Here is a 17,473-nt window from a genome sequence, read left to right on the forward strand (position 1 = left end):
AAAGAGGGTGATTTTGAAAAAGCCTTCCTTGAGTAGCATTCACCACCAGTGGTCTAAAGTGTGCATGTGTGTCCATGTGTGCCTTTAAAGGAACCTGTCTCTTAAGGACACCCATATTAGTGAAAAGGGATTTACTGACAGGAGAGAGGAGGGCATTTTATTTCAATAAAAATAAGGCAGAATGATTTCTGGTGGAAAAATTGGAGGGGGTCAGTAGGAAGTGAAGCCCTTGTGGGGAATGGGAGGTCTCAGGGTCCCTAACCTAAATTTGGGTTGTAATTTTTATGAACTCTCCCAATAGTTTTGGATATTAGGCTGTATAGAAATAAATGAAATTAGTTTAAATAATCAGCACAACAGGGAAAATTGATGATTAGCTGCCAGATTTCAGTGGTACTAGCAAAAGTCAGCAGCAAATCAACACTTTCCCTTGCCTTGTTCTAATACCATTGAATAACATCATTTGCACTTGCACTGGGACACCACTGGACACTACCATTAGATGCCCAGGAGCATGGTTGAAGTGTTTTAGTGATCACTGGAAGTGCTGCTCCATGGACAAGACAGAGGTTCATGGGGTGGAACATATGCAAAAGCTAGAGTGCCTCTGATACACTGTACAAAAGCTTTCTTTCATTGTAAAGCCTCAGCAATGACTAGAGGGGAATCTGGGTGAGGTATATGTGACATATCCAGTGGTGAAATAGTACATTTTGAAGTGCAGGCATGGATCATGACAGTCCCAACAGCGATGTCCCTAAGAAGAGTCCAAACATTCAGGCATTTGGGTTGATCCGTATCTGGTGCTAGTAGTTTTATTTCCACAAGAAGCAGGTCTTTTGTAAAGTTATTGGGTATTCATTGCTCATTCAAGACCAAATACTGTGCATTACAACAGGAAACCACATATTGTTGCTGGAAATTTTATTTTCTTCCAGATACCCTGAAGTCTGCTGCTAAGCTCAGAAAGAACGAGGAAGTCTGGAGTGGTGGTGGCAGATGAAATCAGTGTTCCCACTGACTAAAAAGCTGCTAGTGTTGCATCCTGGTGTGTCCTGGCATCACTACACTACTGGTCAGGAGCACATGCTCCTCTGGCATGCCCAGATAGTGTGCCCAACACTACACTAGTACTGATGTAGTAATATTCCCCTACTGAAGTTGGAGGAGGGGAAAAAGGACTAATGGAAGCACTACTGAGACAACATTTTAGAAGTGCTTTGTACGCTTGATACACAATTGTATACATTTTCAAAAGGGCACAAAATTGTCATGCCAGTCCATTAAAGCAAGCAATCCAAAGAGGGCTAGTAAAACATACCTTTATTATAAATCATCACCAGCCAAAGCTATCACAAATTGAGTATTAAGAAATTGAGAAGGAAGAGGTGGGGAAGGAAATAAATGTATTTGAACATGTACTGGAAAAACTGTTGTATAGTTTGTATACAATGGCAGGACCAGCCCTAGCATTAGGCAACATGAGATGACATGGCTGCCACAGGAAGCAGATGCTGGAGAGTGTGAGAGCAGCAGCACCCTCAGTCATCCCCTTTGTTGGAGGTGAGAGCCATGTGTGCTAGGATGTTCTGAACCCCTAAATTAACCTGCTGTCCTCAGGTGTGCTGGAGGACACTTCCTGTCAACAGTGTTGAACTAAAATTCAACTGACATTCCAGTTGGCACCTATACACAAAACAGGGAGGGAATGAGATTGCCACGCATCTTGAGTCTGCCCTGGGGGAGGTGTTTTGCAGACTTAAACTTCAGTGATAGACACTTAAGTCTGACTTAATGCCTGAGGATTATTCTGTTACTTGGGTCAGATAAAGCATGGTAGAAGACCAAAACACACACACATAAGGAAATCAGATGGCAGCACGTCATGCTGGGACAAAAAAATAAGAGCCATTCTCCTTTTGAAAATACAGACACTTCAAAGTTTTTAAAAATCTGTTGTTAGCACTCTGATCAAATACATGTTAAGTAGTATTGAGAGCAAAGGTACACACAGGTTTGGCATTTAATTTAAATTAGGTCTCACTGCTGCTGTTCTCTGGAATATATGTTGGAAGCTAGCTGGACACCTTTTGTCCAGGTGATCAGTCTTAGTGCTCAGTCTGTTGTCTGGGTGCTGCTGATAGACGGCTTCAAGGCCTCTGTTCTTCCTGCTTATGGTTCCCTTTTGTTAAGCCAGACTTGGACTGGAAAATAAAGAACACCATCAAGTAGTGGACTATTTTCTGTAAAATAGCAAATAGTTCTATTTACTTTTGGCTCTTCTCTTGCAAATTAAACATTGGAGGATGCCCATTTGGCTGACATGGGCCAGGGGGCCCATCAATTCCCATTACCTTTAGCTGGAGTACAGTGAGACTAGTATCTCTCTCTATATAGCCTTTTTATTTTTATTTATTTTTGGTCAAAAAAGCCAGATTGGGAGAGGATAAATATAAGAGGATTTAGGCATAGGGAAATAAGCAAGGAAGAAATGCTTTCATTTGACACGCATTTCCCATGATTAAGAAGGAGCTTTCTTTTTTTTCTTTTAAGTACAGCATTTTGTCTTCCCCTTTCTCATACATACATACATATATATTATTTATTGGCATCTTTGATAGAAATTGAAAGTAACTGAGGTTGTTATAAAAACTCTGGAAATAGTAAGCAATTAAAATGAGACAGCTGTTCCTCAAGTCTTTTCCAGTCTCCCAGGAACACGGCTCATATTGCAGCCAGAGTGCATGCTGCTTCTCCTTGGCTTGCAGCCACTGTTTATGTCACAGCCAAACAGTCCTCAATTTGAGTTTGGCCTGAAGGAGGGAAGGAAACAGAATTCTGCCGTGTTTTAGAAACACTGAGTCACGGGACTCATTTTGAAGACTTGTTCTATGAAATGCAACTCTCCACTACTAAAGAAGTCAGCTCAAAGGGTGCCCTCTCTTTAGAGCAAGGGGCTTGCCTAAGAATCTTACTGTGTGGCATGTTTCTCTCTTTATTCTCAACTTTTCACACAGGGGAATATATATTGATGGGTGGCTAAACAATAATAGCAGATCAGTAACTATAAACTTCAGCAGTAAGTGGGCACATAGCAGGAACTTTTATTTTGTATATTTAACACCTGCCCCTTCCAAGAATTCAAGGCAACATATAAGAAGATCTAGCAAGATTCCCATCTAGGAATTGACCACATTTCCTTTCCTGCTTCTCTACTAAATAATTTCTAGGTTGCACTGTGGCATAGAAGAATAGTGCAAATATGCAAGCATAAATCCTGTTTTTCACTTTCATAATTAAATGCTCCATTTTCCCTGCTCTAAAGAAACTCTCTGAAAGTACTGTTAAATAGAGAGGAGAAGCTGGAGGGTCACTGCATCATCTAAAGAACTTGTAAACAACTGTGAAGAAGAAATGATGAATGCACAGTAAATGGCTCATGCAGAGAAGCCACTTTATAATTCAATTAAAAATACCATATATCTTACAGTGGCAGGGAGGGCTGTGACCCGTGTGCGTGCTAGATCTGTTGTCCATGTCCCCGCTGTTGATGGGGAGCTTCAAAGCCGCCTCCTAGTCTCCTCTCTTAAAGTTCTTTATCTACACACTGGACTGGGACTAGACAAAAGAAGACACCTTCAGGCAGAAGGTAGTTTTCTCTGTAACTGAGGACCCATGGCCTAATGATCTTTAAAGTTACTGTTTTCTCTGCTCTGTTTCAAAGTCATTTTAAGGGTGCTATGGAGTTCACAAACATTTGACTGCTTCTTATAACATATAATGGTTCTTATGGGTTTGCAGCTTGTACTAAGCCTGTGTGCATTCATGGTTTTAAATAACCATTTTTGGTTCTTGGGTCATGTCCCTCAAAGGGCTAATATCAGAATATGGTCACAATTCTGCACGTTTCAGCTGAAAAACTTCCTACCCAGTCTGTCCCAGCAATGGGTGGTTGGGGCATGCTGGAAATTACAGGATTTTTTTCTGACTAAACCTGCATAAGATTGCATGCTAACCTTGTTTAAGTTAAAAGATCTAACCCTCAGCAATGAAGGAACTAGGAAGGATCATACAGTGTAGGGATGTTTCACTGAAGACCAAGGTCAAGATTATCCACACTATCATCACACCATCACTATGTACAGGTGTGTAAGCTGGGCAGTGAAGAAAGCTGACAGGAAGAAAACAGATGGATTTGAAACGTGCAAACAAGTGGGTCTGACCCTTTTGTGGAAGCAAAAATGGCAAAATGAAAGCTGTCCGGTGTAACAATTATGCTAGGGAAAGTTGAAGGCAGATGGCGAAGACGAAAACCAATTCTATAAAGGAAGCCACAGCATTGAGTTTACAAGATCTGAGAGGACGTTTTGGAGGGCATTCATTCACAAGGGGACTCTAAGAGTTGACTTGATGGCATGTAACAACAATAACAGATCTTTAGTGTTACACCCTTCAGGTGAAACAGATTTATTTTGTAAAAGAAAGGAAAACAAAAAATATGGCTGTCATTTAGGCAACATTCTGATTCAAAGTTGGCCCAAACAGCCTTATGAGGGTTGTGACTTCAGTTTATGCAAGAATGAAAATTAATTAATCTAGATCAGTCTTCCCAAATGTGGTGCTGTCCAGCTGTGTTGGACTGCAACTGAGGATGCTGAGAGTTGTATTCCAATACATCTAGAAGGCTCCAGACTGGGGAAGGCTGGGTTTTTTGTTTGTTTGTTTGTTTTGTGGAAGTTAATTTACAGCTTTTGTGTAAAATACAGCACAAGATAAAGTAAAATGTGATACAGAGTAACCTCCTTACAAGAGGAAGAGAGCAAGAGTATCTGTTTGCTAACACATTTGATGAGCATTCTCAGGAAGTAACATGCAGCTTGAGCTCCATGAAAAGTAAAATAGCAGCACACACAAAACATTAAGTGGGAAGTGTGGAGCACATTATAGATGCCATTACTATTCTGAATGACAAAATGTTCCTCAGAGACTTGACTTCTCCCAGTGCAGTAATTTCCATGGATTTTGGTTTATATCATTATCCATTTGGACTCTGGTCAAACTACACTTGTTTCATTCTTCTAATGATTGAAACCAGCTGATCAGCAGCTAATTTAGATGGAGGAGTACTTGGATGAGATTGAAGTGATGGGCCAAACTTCCCTTCACCTAATCCCCTGTACATAACTTTTGTTTAGTATAGTTACCTTCTCACCCATATTATGGAAACTACCCTTCCCCAACCTTACACTCTATAGATGTTTTGGATTGCAACTTCCAGTATTCCTGACCATCACCCATGAAGAATGAGGCTGATGGGAACTGAAGTCTGAGCATTTGTAGTGCACCAAGTTGAGGAAGGCTGATGTAATCAGCTTGGGGTAGGAAGGGGTAAATTTCTGTTTCTTATTATTTCTTCCTAGAAGTAGTAGAGTAGAACTCCTGAGAAAATAGCTGACAATAGCCCTCTTCAGACATTTATCTAAATGCAAAACACAGGAGGGAATGGAGTCATGAATGCTCACAGGCACTGGCCCCATTCCATATGCACATTTGGCATACGGAAGGTCTGAAAGAGCCTAGATGCATATAGGCGTCATGCAGTCTCTTCTGTGCGCATCTGTGGACTCTTGAATGAGCAGGGTCTGCAATTTTATGGACAAAGCCTATGCACATACAGTTTATAGATGCTTTGGTTTGGCTTTCTGTTGATCATGAATGCAGGGCGTCTGCATGATCTGGCAGTATTTGAATTGAGACAAATGTCTGAACAAGGCCGCTCCAGAAGTCTAAAACCTACAGTAGGGTAATACTGTTGTGAGGTTTTCATTGGTTCTCATAAAGGTCTTGCTCTGTGTATTTTCAGTAATACTCATGATCCTAAAGAACCTGCAAGTAAACAGCAGGAAGCATGCTGGTGATCTGTACGGACAGGCAGAACTTGGGGGGGGGGGGGGGACTTTTCTGCAAACATGTTTGTTAATGGCAAAAGACCAAAAGAAGCATAGCTTTTGTTGTGATTTTTCTGTGATGACTTTGAAAGGGGCAAAAGTGTTAATCTATCTGAGAAACGTTGCTCTCCCTCTAAACTTGATTTGTATGATTTCAGTAGATTTTTAGTTCAGGGAGGCAACACAGAATCATGAGACTAGTCCATTCACCCTATGATTTGCAGTTGCTTATGACTATCAGAGAAAGAGGATAATCTTTCATTTAAACCTCCTTTATTTTTCCACTGTTTCTCCTATTTATTTTTCTTAGCACAGAAAATCTGTTAAGGAAGAAAAGACAGATCAGCTAGACAATACTCTGGTTTGCATCATCACCACAGTCCATCAAGACTTAGTCAAGCCATAATGAACAATGGCTCCCGTGGGCTACAGATTGCCTATGTAAGCTGCAGCCATGGCTGTTATACTGTCTGAACCCATTCATGGTCTGCTGCAGGGCTATCTGAAGATTCTTTAACTTTCACAGCACTTGCTGCCTGGGTTTGGATGATGCAAGAAACCATGACAACCCCGACTTGGAGGCTGAATATTTTAAATTCTTGCCCATATATCCTGCATCTGATTGTAGCTTAGATAAGCCATGGTGAGCTACAGTGATCATGTGAATCATACCAATGGCTTTTGACTGATAATACTAGGAGCCTTCCATTTGGAAGGACCAGTATCAAGATGAAATGTAGATGGAAGTAAGAGCCATTCAAATCAGAATTTGCTAGGTGTTATTCAGGTTTAAGATTTTTTATTTAAGGTTTTTAGACACTGTTCTCTCAGCACATGCTCTCAGAACAGTTTGCAAATATTTAAGGAATATTAAAACAGGACAACTATTCATAAAATCTATATCTAAACAATTGCAAAAATACAAAGGAATAGCTACCATAAATGAGAAAATAAAATAATAATAAACAAAATATTGTATCAGAGCAAGCAATCATTAATTTGATAAAACCAATATAAAAACATGATTGCTAATCAACAATTAATATGACAGGCAAATAAAAATGCTTTGACCTGGTGCTGAAATGTATAAAGTGTTAGTGCCAGGTGCACCTCCCCAGGAAGCTGTTTCCATAAACAGGGTACCACTACCAGAATGGCCCTTCCCCTCATAGCCACCTTCCTTGCTTCCTTTAGAGGTGGCTCTCAGAGAAGGACCTCTGTTGATGATCTTAGGGTCTCAGTAGGTATATATGGAATGAGGCATTCTTTAAGATATCCAGGCTCTAAGCCATTTAGGGCTTTATGTGTTAATGTGACCACCTTAATGTGGGCTTGACTTCAATTGGTAGCCAGAGCAGTTGATAAGGAACAGGGCTTATACGCTTGTATTGGCCTGCTCCAGACAAGCTACTCTGTTCTGTACCAACCGAAATTTCTGGACTGCTTTCAAGGACAGCCCCATGTAAAGCACATTGCAGTAATCTAGATGTGAGGTTACTAGTGCGTGGATTACCGCTGCTAGGTGCTGCCTGTCCAGATAGGGGTGTAGCTGATATATCAGCCACAGTTGATAAGAGGTGCCTCCTGGTCACAGATGCCACCTGGTGATCCAGGGACAACTCTGGATCCAGGATCACCCCCAGGATTATGCATAGAATTAGAATGAAGAAGCATTCCAGTACAGAAAAACAAGGCAGCTTTTATATAGATATGTATATATGAACAAAGCTAAATATGAGTTCAGGCAGTGTAATAACTAAATAGAGACAGTAGAAGCTGTTCCTAATAGTTGGAGCAGATGTTCCGTCAGTGGATAAACTCCCAACTTCTGGCAGTATAAAATCTTCTTTCAGTGTAGGATCCTGTTGTTAAATGGCTAAATTCAGTATTCTTCAAGTCACACAAGGTTAGTATTCACATAGGATTTATTTACAAATATATTTCTTTCCTGAGTGCTAGCAATTTAGCAGAAACATCAGGCAATTCTATAAACACCAATTTTGGAGGGAGGACCAGCTATTTCCTCAGGGTTTTTTCATCATACAATGCTGTACTTGTTTTGTTTAGTTTCATTTTATGTCTTAAGGAAGTTTCATGTGCTCCAGAATGAGGAATGAGGTGTGTTACTAAATCAGGAAGCTATGTTCATCCTTGCTCTCTCTATCCTACTTCTATAGTTAGGATTACAAAGGTAATGTAATCATGGATAAGAGGGATTAAGGTATATATTGCAGCATTTCCTTGAAGTATCTTTAAACTCCACTAGGGAAGGGCTAAAATAAAAGAATACTGTTCTAAGTGCTTGAGTGAGCAGAGCAGAGAGCAGAGCAATTTCAGAACCTGTCTAGCTTGCAACAAAATGTGTGCACGAGTGCACACCAGTCTGCCTGCTTGCATGCATGGATACACTTGAGTTTCTACTTGGGAACTAGAATGTCCATATACTGCAAACCAAGTTCTCAGAGTAAGTGTTGTTTGGACCTACGAACCTTACAAGTGGGCTGATTTGGAAAGAATGACAAGGATTGACACAATTGGGTCTTTGCCAAGAGTCCAAACTATGTAAGGGGCACACTGACAAGAGTTCCATGTACCTATGCCTCTTCACTGTTGCAAATGTACAGAAGGAACAGTATACTGTCATTGACTGCTTCTTCATTAGATTTTTGACTGGTAAGGAAGTAGAGGGTAGCAGTGATGAGGCAAAGGGGGAGGAACTGGTAACAGCAGTAATGAAAAGGGAGACTATGGGAGCAGACCCATGTCTTGCCCAAGTTCCCCTCAAAACATAGAGCTGGCACTTGTAATACTGCTCTGGGACCCATTATTCTGCCCCCAGACTTGTATTGCTTCTCCCTTGGATCTGCCCCAGACTGCTAGAATTTCTTCTTGGATCCTTCCTACAAATCTACTCTGGATTCTGTTTCCAGGGCCTGATTCAGATTTCCAGTTTAAATAGTTAGCAGCACCAATTGCTAAGGAAAATCTAATGGAAACAGGAAGCTGACAGAAAACTGCCAGAGCATCAGTAATTCTCCTTTAAACAATTTGTATTCATCTGGAACTCTGAGGAGGAAGTCTGGGGAAGGGTGGTAGCAGTGAGTGGTTAAGTACATGCAGCGGGATCTGTGTATACCTCAACATTTTCAGGTATGCCTGGCAAACACTCCTGTGTGAAAGCTTGCAAAGTGAAAGACGATACTAGTAAGGTGAACCAGCGATATGACCTGTAGTATAAGGCAGCTTCCTATAGGTTTAACAAACAGTATGGGAATCTGACCCCCCCCCCAAAAAAAACTGTGTGGGGTGGGGGTGGCAAGAGTTGGTTACTATTTGCCTCTCTGTTTAACAAAGGTTTGTGTAACCATTTAAAGAAGCAGAACAGGAACTATTAGAAAAGTTATGTGAAAAGCTTTAACTGAGAAAGCATTATTTTGTACTTCTTCAAATGCATAATGTAATAATTTAATTTTTTAATTTAATTTAATTTAATTAATTTAATTTAATATTTATATTTTTAATTTATATTATAATTATTTTAACTAGTGATGTGAACCGCCCCGAGGCTTCGGCGAATGGGGCGGCATAAAAATGTTTTAATAAATAAAAATAAATAAATAATTCCAAAGACAACACTGTAAAATGTACAAATATAAGCAAACTGCAGTATGGAGCATTTTTGATCATTAATAGATCTGGGTTAAAATGAGAGTTGGTGAGAAAGAAAAGGATGGCTTAGATAAGTTTAGACAGTCCCGAAGAATTTACACCTGGCCTATTTGATTTATTAATTTGAAGCTATGTAATTTATATCAACCATATTCCATGTCAGAGGAGGAACAATATCCCATAAGCCACACAGTGCTGCCATTCATTTAGAATTGTTTGGCCTTTCACTTACCTTGAACTGCTGTTATCTGGGTTGCAGTGCAGTCAATATCATTATCTAAGTAAGGTGATGGAAAGCCACTTTGGGGGCAAGTCCATTCATGTTTAAGCAAAAAAGAAAGAAAGAAAAAAGGGTCATACAGCTCCCAGCACTCACCAAGCCAACATTTTCTGTCCAAACATGCATAGGATTTGTGCATGTTCAGCAAAGCAGAGTGTAAATCCAGATCTGAGGTTATCTCACTGTTGATGCAGGACAAACCCAAACTTGTTACCTAATGCTAATACTCTCAGGGAAGTGGTTAATTTGATTTGCATAAACAGGAACACAGACACTTTTTCTAAGCTTATATTTGCTTTCTGACAAAAAGTAAAAGTATGGCAGCTAAGTAAACACTACCATTAATTATTCTGATCAGAAGAGACTCTTCATCAGGAAAACAGTTTTTAACAACATTTGTACAAAGTAGTGTAGCAAAATATTTCCAGTTTCCTATCTCCATAGCAATCCACTACTTTTCCGTCCAGGAAGTTCTTAGAAATGTTAGATTCTAATTATTTTATGAGGCTTGCATAATATGACCTAAAAACTGAGGTTTTATAACATTTTCAGCTGGCAAACCTGAAGAATAAATTCAGGATGGCTGGCTCAGATTTGAATGTTGTTGATGCTATCTCATAAATGGATAACCTAATTTGAATCTAAAAGGTCCATCATGGTGATAGCCAAGCTGAACTCAGTTTTCCAGTCCCTGACTCTAGGATACTGGTCCTTCTGTCACAACAGGAGCTAGTCAAAGTACAACTTGCTTTGGCGACAAATGTACTTTGTGACAAGTGCAGCATTAACAATATGCAGCAATATTATGCGTGGCATGGCTTTTGGCTTGATTTGGTGCACGGAGAGGGAAAGAGATGTTGCTACAATAAGTACTAATGCAGTAATATTTGAAAACAGTTTACCCATCCTCGCTTCCCCTCTACAGCTCCCCATGAACCCCAAATCTGTTCTGGAGGATTCTTCAACTCTCCAGCCTCCTTCTAAGGTCACATATAAGTAACAACCATAAATAAAATAAAAATACATGTATTTTAATACTGCTGCTGCTAAGATATATCTCTTTTGCACACTGAAATATTGTGCATTTCAAAGAAACAAAAGGAAGGGGAGGATGGAAAGAAATGTTTGTCTTAAGACAGAACACTAAAGAATAGTTCAGTGCTATCTGCACAAGCCTTACATTTGTGTGGTCCTTCAACATCTAGTGAGGTTGCAAGGAAGAGACTGGAAGCATCTGCTTCCAACTGAATTAAACATAGCTTGTTAAATGCAAACTGAAACAAACTATAATTACTGTCCAAACAAGCCAAGTTGAAAGTATGGTTTCTGATCCTGGCTTATTCAGATAAATCATAGTTAAAACTAACCACAATAATCTGTTGAAACAAACTACAGCTACTTTAATATCAATGCTGATGCTTCCTATCTAATCAAAGTTGCATCAGAGAAAGAGAAGAAGAAACAAAGTTGTGCATGTAACACTAAATTATGGTTTAGACAGGGTTATATCTAGAACAAGTCATGCACTGGTGACACAATGAATAACATGGGAGCCAAGGCAGTTCAAGTGAGCAGGGGTTGGAGAAGGAGAAGGAGGTATCAGTCCTCCCAACCACATTTCAGAGGCCTTTAATTCATATCGAATTCTGTACAATCAGATGTTCATCTTTGAAGCATCACTATTTTGACAATTTTTCTTGTGGTTTTCAGATGCAGACTTTTCTCATTATTGATCCCCTTTAGTTTTGTGGTTCTCTAATTGCCTTGTATGGCTTAAGCTGCTCTCAGTAACACACTGAACTTGATTAGAATAATGCCAATAGAAATGGCTAGATACCACAGTTTCGCTTCTGATCCTTAGCACAACTTACAGGCCAATGCTATATGTAGTCAGTCTGAAGAAATCCTAATGTGTTAAATGAGGCTCAGTATGATCATTTATTTAAAAGATTAATAGGCTGTCCTCCTGTTTGTCAAAACTCTCAGGACACTCTCAACAACAATAACAAGCAAACATGCACCAGTATTATAGCCTTAATGGTAGTAGAAAACTTGCTGGTATAATAAAGGTTCTTCTTTTGAATATATTGATTCATTGCACACTTCATCTTTATGGCAAGATACAATTTTTAAAATAATAGCATTGTTGTGAGGCCAAGATTACAGCAGTTGGGAGAAGTTTCTCCTTGCCCCCTTGTGGTCAGATGGTATTGAAAAATAGTGCAAATATCTGTGAAGCCTACATGAACAGATTTCCAAAATGTAAGCCTTGATAACCCATATAAATATTATTTTCAATTCATGAATATTCTAGTGAAATGAAATACGTGGGATTTAAAGTCTTTAGGTGTAGTAGTGGGGCATGTATGAATTATTTTAGCTGCATTTGGTAGAATACAAATTGAATTCTTCACAGACAAATAATTTATACATTATTTGTTACATTTACACCCTACCTTTCCACCAAAGAGCTCAAAGCAGCCAATGTAATCCTTCTTCTTTCAATGTTATCCTCACAATGAGAGGGTTGGGCTGTGAGTCAGTGATTGGCTCAAAGTGAACAAGTAACCTTCATGTCTGAGTGGAGGCCTGAATTCAGCCTTTTGGGGAAAAGAAAAAAAAATGTAGCCCTTTCATCACTTTCAAAACAAGAAGCTCGAGCATCATCCTAATGGTGTTCTATCACTAAGGCCAAATAGTCTTTAAACAGTACTTTTGGAATATATGTAGACTGTGGTCTAAAACAGCAGCTTTTTGTAGAACTCTGAACTTCCTTGGGAATTTAACTGGGGTTTCTTAAAAGATCAGTAGCCGGACTGGGGACAAACTTCCCTGATATACAGGCCACCCACTTGCATATATCTTCCTGTCAAATCTGAGCTGAAAGCAGCTGTCAGAGTTCACCCAGAGAGTTGAAGCAGAAACACACCAGAGTCAGGAACAGCTTGTTTCTCAAGCAAGGTCGCAAACTAAGTAAAGAAGACATGCATAGTCTTTCCTGTTCAGGAGGGGCCAGTAGCAACCATGGAAGGGACTACGTACTGCTGAGATCTGTGGTGCAGGTGCATGTTATTGATTTGCATGTGTGATATGCATGTGGGTGTGTGCGCAAGCACATACACAAAATGAGATTTATTAGAATTTATTTGCATTTAACTTAGGTTACCAACAATAAAATTGTGTCTCTGGGCATATGCAAAATGCTGCTCCCTCTGCATAGAACAATTATAGCCTCCCACTCTTACATTTAATAGTGATGAAATAGATCTCACACAGATTAGTCTCAGTTTCCTCCTGTTAGAGGTTATGCACTTCCCACATCTGTTGCAAGAAAGTTTACATGCATTGTGTTCTCCTCTACACAACAGTCTCTCCATATTTTTCTGTTCTTGAAGATGCTTTATCATAAAGAACAGATGCTTGGAGCTTTATGTTTTTTTACAACTATAGCCCCTCCTTAGTATCTATCTGTCTCTTTCTCTTCATAATTCAATTTGTGCCAAGACTTTACCAGAATTCATTATAGGTATCCATTTTCAATATAAGAGATAAGTTAAGAAGAAACTATCCTTGAGCATGTACCAAGTCCCCTTCACTCACCACTGAAGCTGAGTGTATAGGAAAATGAAGAACACAAATGACAAAGCATGCATAGGATTGGACAGAAAGCGTAGCCAAGTCTGTGGAGTGGAATGGGGTTTCTTAACCCTGAAGTACCACATTCACTACACAGGCCTTATTTCTCAGTAAATCAGGCTGTAAATATCCCTGAGAAAAGTAATTTGGGCTGCTATGTACACTTTTCTGGACCATAATGAGCGTAAGTGAGCAGCAGTATTTATCTTTCCCCCTACTCCTCATACCTCATATTTTAATTAAAACTTGTCATTTCATGGCTGGATAATGGCAACTGACAAACAACATAGTCCAGATTGCTTCCTCTGCAATCTTATGAAGCCATAGCTTCTTTGTCTACTTGTATAAAGACAAATACAATGGTTCTCTTTGCCACCACTCTTCACAATTTTTCCCTCTTGGGAATTTCAAGACATCCTCTGGATGGAATAAAGTGCAGGAAGAAAATCCAGCGTAGGGGAGGAAAAAAGAGGAAAAGATGAATTGTGATTGGGAAAAAGATGGGAGGGAAGTAATTCCTCAAGCCAAATAGTTCCTTTCAAAGGAATGACACTTCAGCGCACCTGGAAATAAGGAGGTGGGGGTGGAGGGTGTTTGAAGGTTCTACCTCAGGACATTTTATGAAGTGAGGTGGCTAAGGGATTTGTCTTGCTTTTTAAACCTGTGAAACCTATTTAAAAGCACCACTGGTGAAAGGCTCATAGCTGTATGCACATCGTTTACATGCAGAAGGTCCCAGCTTCACTCCCTGCCATGTCCAGGTAGAGTTAGGAAAGCATCCTGCCTAAAACCCTGCACAGCTGCTGCCAGTCAATGACAATAATATGGTACTAGATTGACCAATGGTCTCAGTATCAGGTGGCTTCTGATGTCCTTATGGTAGCACTGTATGATAGTTTGTGCACAGCCTCTACAGCACTTTGTACAAATTAATGCCTTATTGTTGCAACCTCCTTTTGGTGTAATCTGCTACCTGCAACTGTGTAGGAGAAGCTAATGGGGAAAGAAATTGGGTGGGGGGGGGAGCTACTGAATTTCTATGGAAGACAAAAGTTCTAGTTTGGGTCAGCAACATAAACCGTGTGTGCCTTAGGAAATAGTTGAGAATATTCAGAGGTTCCTCAACAAAGTAATAAGACCATGTATTCGTGGGGGATTTGATTGTGCAGTTGCTTATCTTAAGCAGGAAGCCTGTTCTCAACAGACCCCAACATTGGTCAATTTGTACCCAACAGTTCTCATAAAATGTTTTAAATTTACTTCTATGATTCATTTTATATAGTTGGCTAGTAGACGCTGGAATTCATAATAAAATGTTTTCCCATTGTGCCTTGAGTAGCCAGCATGATGGCCCAAGGTTTATGAGATTTTTTGTGACATCAGAGGGTGTTAAGAGATAGTTCAGGCCTGTGAATCTTCTGATTGACTGAGCTAAATAGAGCCCAGCTGCTGTGTATGATGGCCCAGCAGAAAAATTATAGATCTCTGGTTTCCTTTCCAAAAACAAGAGTGGAGGTACGTGCTTGTCAAATGCCTGGCAGGCTGCAATACGTGACTGGTAATTTGCTTTCAGTGTGTAGAACAGTCTTCTCCAACTTGATGCCCTCCAGATGTTTTGAACTTCAACTCCCATAGATCCTAGTCAGTGTGACCAATAGCCAGGAATGCTGCAAGTTGTAGTTAAAACATCTGGAGGCACTATGTTGGAGAAAGCTGTTGAATCACACATTGTGCAGGTCCCGTACAACTAATTTATTGTTAATCTAAATTGAATCTTTTGGTTATGTATGATAGTCTCAACATGTTGCACAGAAGGGCATTTATAATCCAGTCTACATTTTCCATGCTGTTTATGCCTTGGGGAGGGACACAAGGGGTTTTTCACACATAAGCTAAGCAATACCAAAGTTATCTTTCTTACCTTGTGTCCTGTATGTAGACATTTGCAAGGTAATTACTCATGCATAGTTTCCACACACTGCCATCTTCCCTCCCAGCATGTATCCTATCAGTCCCCATAGCTGGGAATCAATCCCAGCATGCCCCACTTCTGCCTGCCCCACTTGCAATTCCATGATCTCAGCGTGCCACTTTTTTTTGACTGCTCTGCGAAGCAACTGCCTCCTCACTAGAATAGCACTGTTGCTCTAGAGAAGCACTACAGCTGCTCTTCTGCTCTGCGCCACCATGCATGCACACCTCCTACACATAGTGTAGGACTCTACACTGCCAGGGGCTGCCTTCCCCTGCACCCAAGAGCACAGAAGGCATCTGCGTGGGCACCCGTGCCAAGGATGGAAGGAGTGCATCCTGTGGGAATAATTTCCCATGGGAGCATGTGTGGGCTGCTCCCTGGCAAGGTTTCTGGTTGGCTAGAAGGAATACAGTATATTTGTTCCCCAGCTGTGGCAGGAGTGTGGGAGACAGCAGAGCTTGTTTAGAGTCCTTAGAAATGCCAAGGACAAGATAGGAGGAGCAGGGAGGATGGGAGAGAGAGTGGGAGACCTAAATTTCTCTGGATGATCTCCCTGATAGCTATGCCTGCACATAGCCAGTGTGCTCCTCTTGTGCAAAGCTGCCTTTATAAGAGGAGAGTGTTGGCTCTCCAAGTAGAACACACATACAGCCATTTCAGAGTGCTGCTCCAGCAAAGTGCAGCCACCAGACAGGAGTGCAAGCATGGCTATTTCCAAGATCACTGCTGCTGGAGACAGTGCTGCAGGCCCTACTGCTGCAGCTGGGCACTGGAAAAGCAGCATGAGGGCAGAGGGGGAAAACAGGACAAGCCAAGAGTGTGGCTGCAGCTGCCTCAGCAGTTGCTAGGCTCAACAGGGCAGCAAGAGGAGGAGGAGGAGGAGACAACGATGAAGACGACGACGAAGCTGCAGCAGCAGCTTGGAGTATCTGTGGTTGCAGCTGCTCTTGCTGCCCAACTCAATGGCAGAAATGGGAGTTTACAGAAAAACATTGTAACTGAATTCACACATAACCACAAGCAATGCTAAAACATGGAAACCTTAGAACAGGCCATGGATTCTCTGCGGGGATTTAAGGTAACCAAACATGCCAAGCTTCACCATGCTTAGTTAATTCACTCACAGCAACAAGCCATTCCCACTGTGGCTTTTTATTATGTGTGAACATGGCCAGAGAGTCATTCTTTTTCTAGAAGAAGTTATGGGAGGTCCCGATTGACATAAGGGTTATGTGGGATCTAACTCCTTCACCCATGCTATGGTCCAAAATGCATATCCTGGAGAGGAAGATACAAGTACATGGACATTTGGATCAGAGTTGTGATTATATTGTTTCACTGATGCTGCCATCTTCATCCAAATGTGGATCCTTTAATATTTTAGAAAAAAATATCTAGTAAAAGATGTCTGGGTTGACTATTTTGAGGAAGAAAGATTTTAGGGTGAAATACTCAAAATAGTGGTGTATGCGCGTTTATAAGCCTATATAGGAAAAAGTATTGCATGCTTTATTAAAACTAGAAAAAAATAGGCAGACATGGATTTGGGCAGAAAGGAGACTGTGAAGTCCATAACTGAAGGCAAACTACTTCTCACAAATTAGTGGCAGACATATTTCCATGTGTTCCATTTTGCATCATAATGCCAGTAATATGTATGAAGAACAAACACATATCTGAACTAAAGAAGCAAACTTATGCATGTTTAGACAGAAAAAAGTACTACAATTCCTAGTGTGTGCTGGTTGTGGTCCCCGAGACATATCTACCTTGTGTTTACAAGTGCCATTCAAACTTTGTTTGCCTCAAACCATTATAGGAACACACAGACCGGCTTTGCACAACACATTAAACTGTGGTGGTTAATAAACACCAGTGGTTTAGCATGCTATCTGCTAAAGTTAGCAGAAAGTCATGCTGCTCTAGTCAAGGAGTTAGCAGGTAACTGCCTTTCAGCAGCCCAAA

This window comes from Varanus komodoensis, unplaced genomic scaffold (genome assembly GCF_004798865.1).
Source record: "Varanus komodoensis strain SLA01 unplaced genomic scaffold, ASM479886v1 scaffold15, whole genome shotgun sequence".
In the NCBI taxonomy this organism is placed as follows: domain Eukaryota; kingdom Metazoa; phylum Chordata; class Lepidosauria; order Squamata; family Varanidae; genus Varanus; species Varanus komodoensis.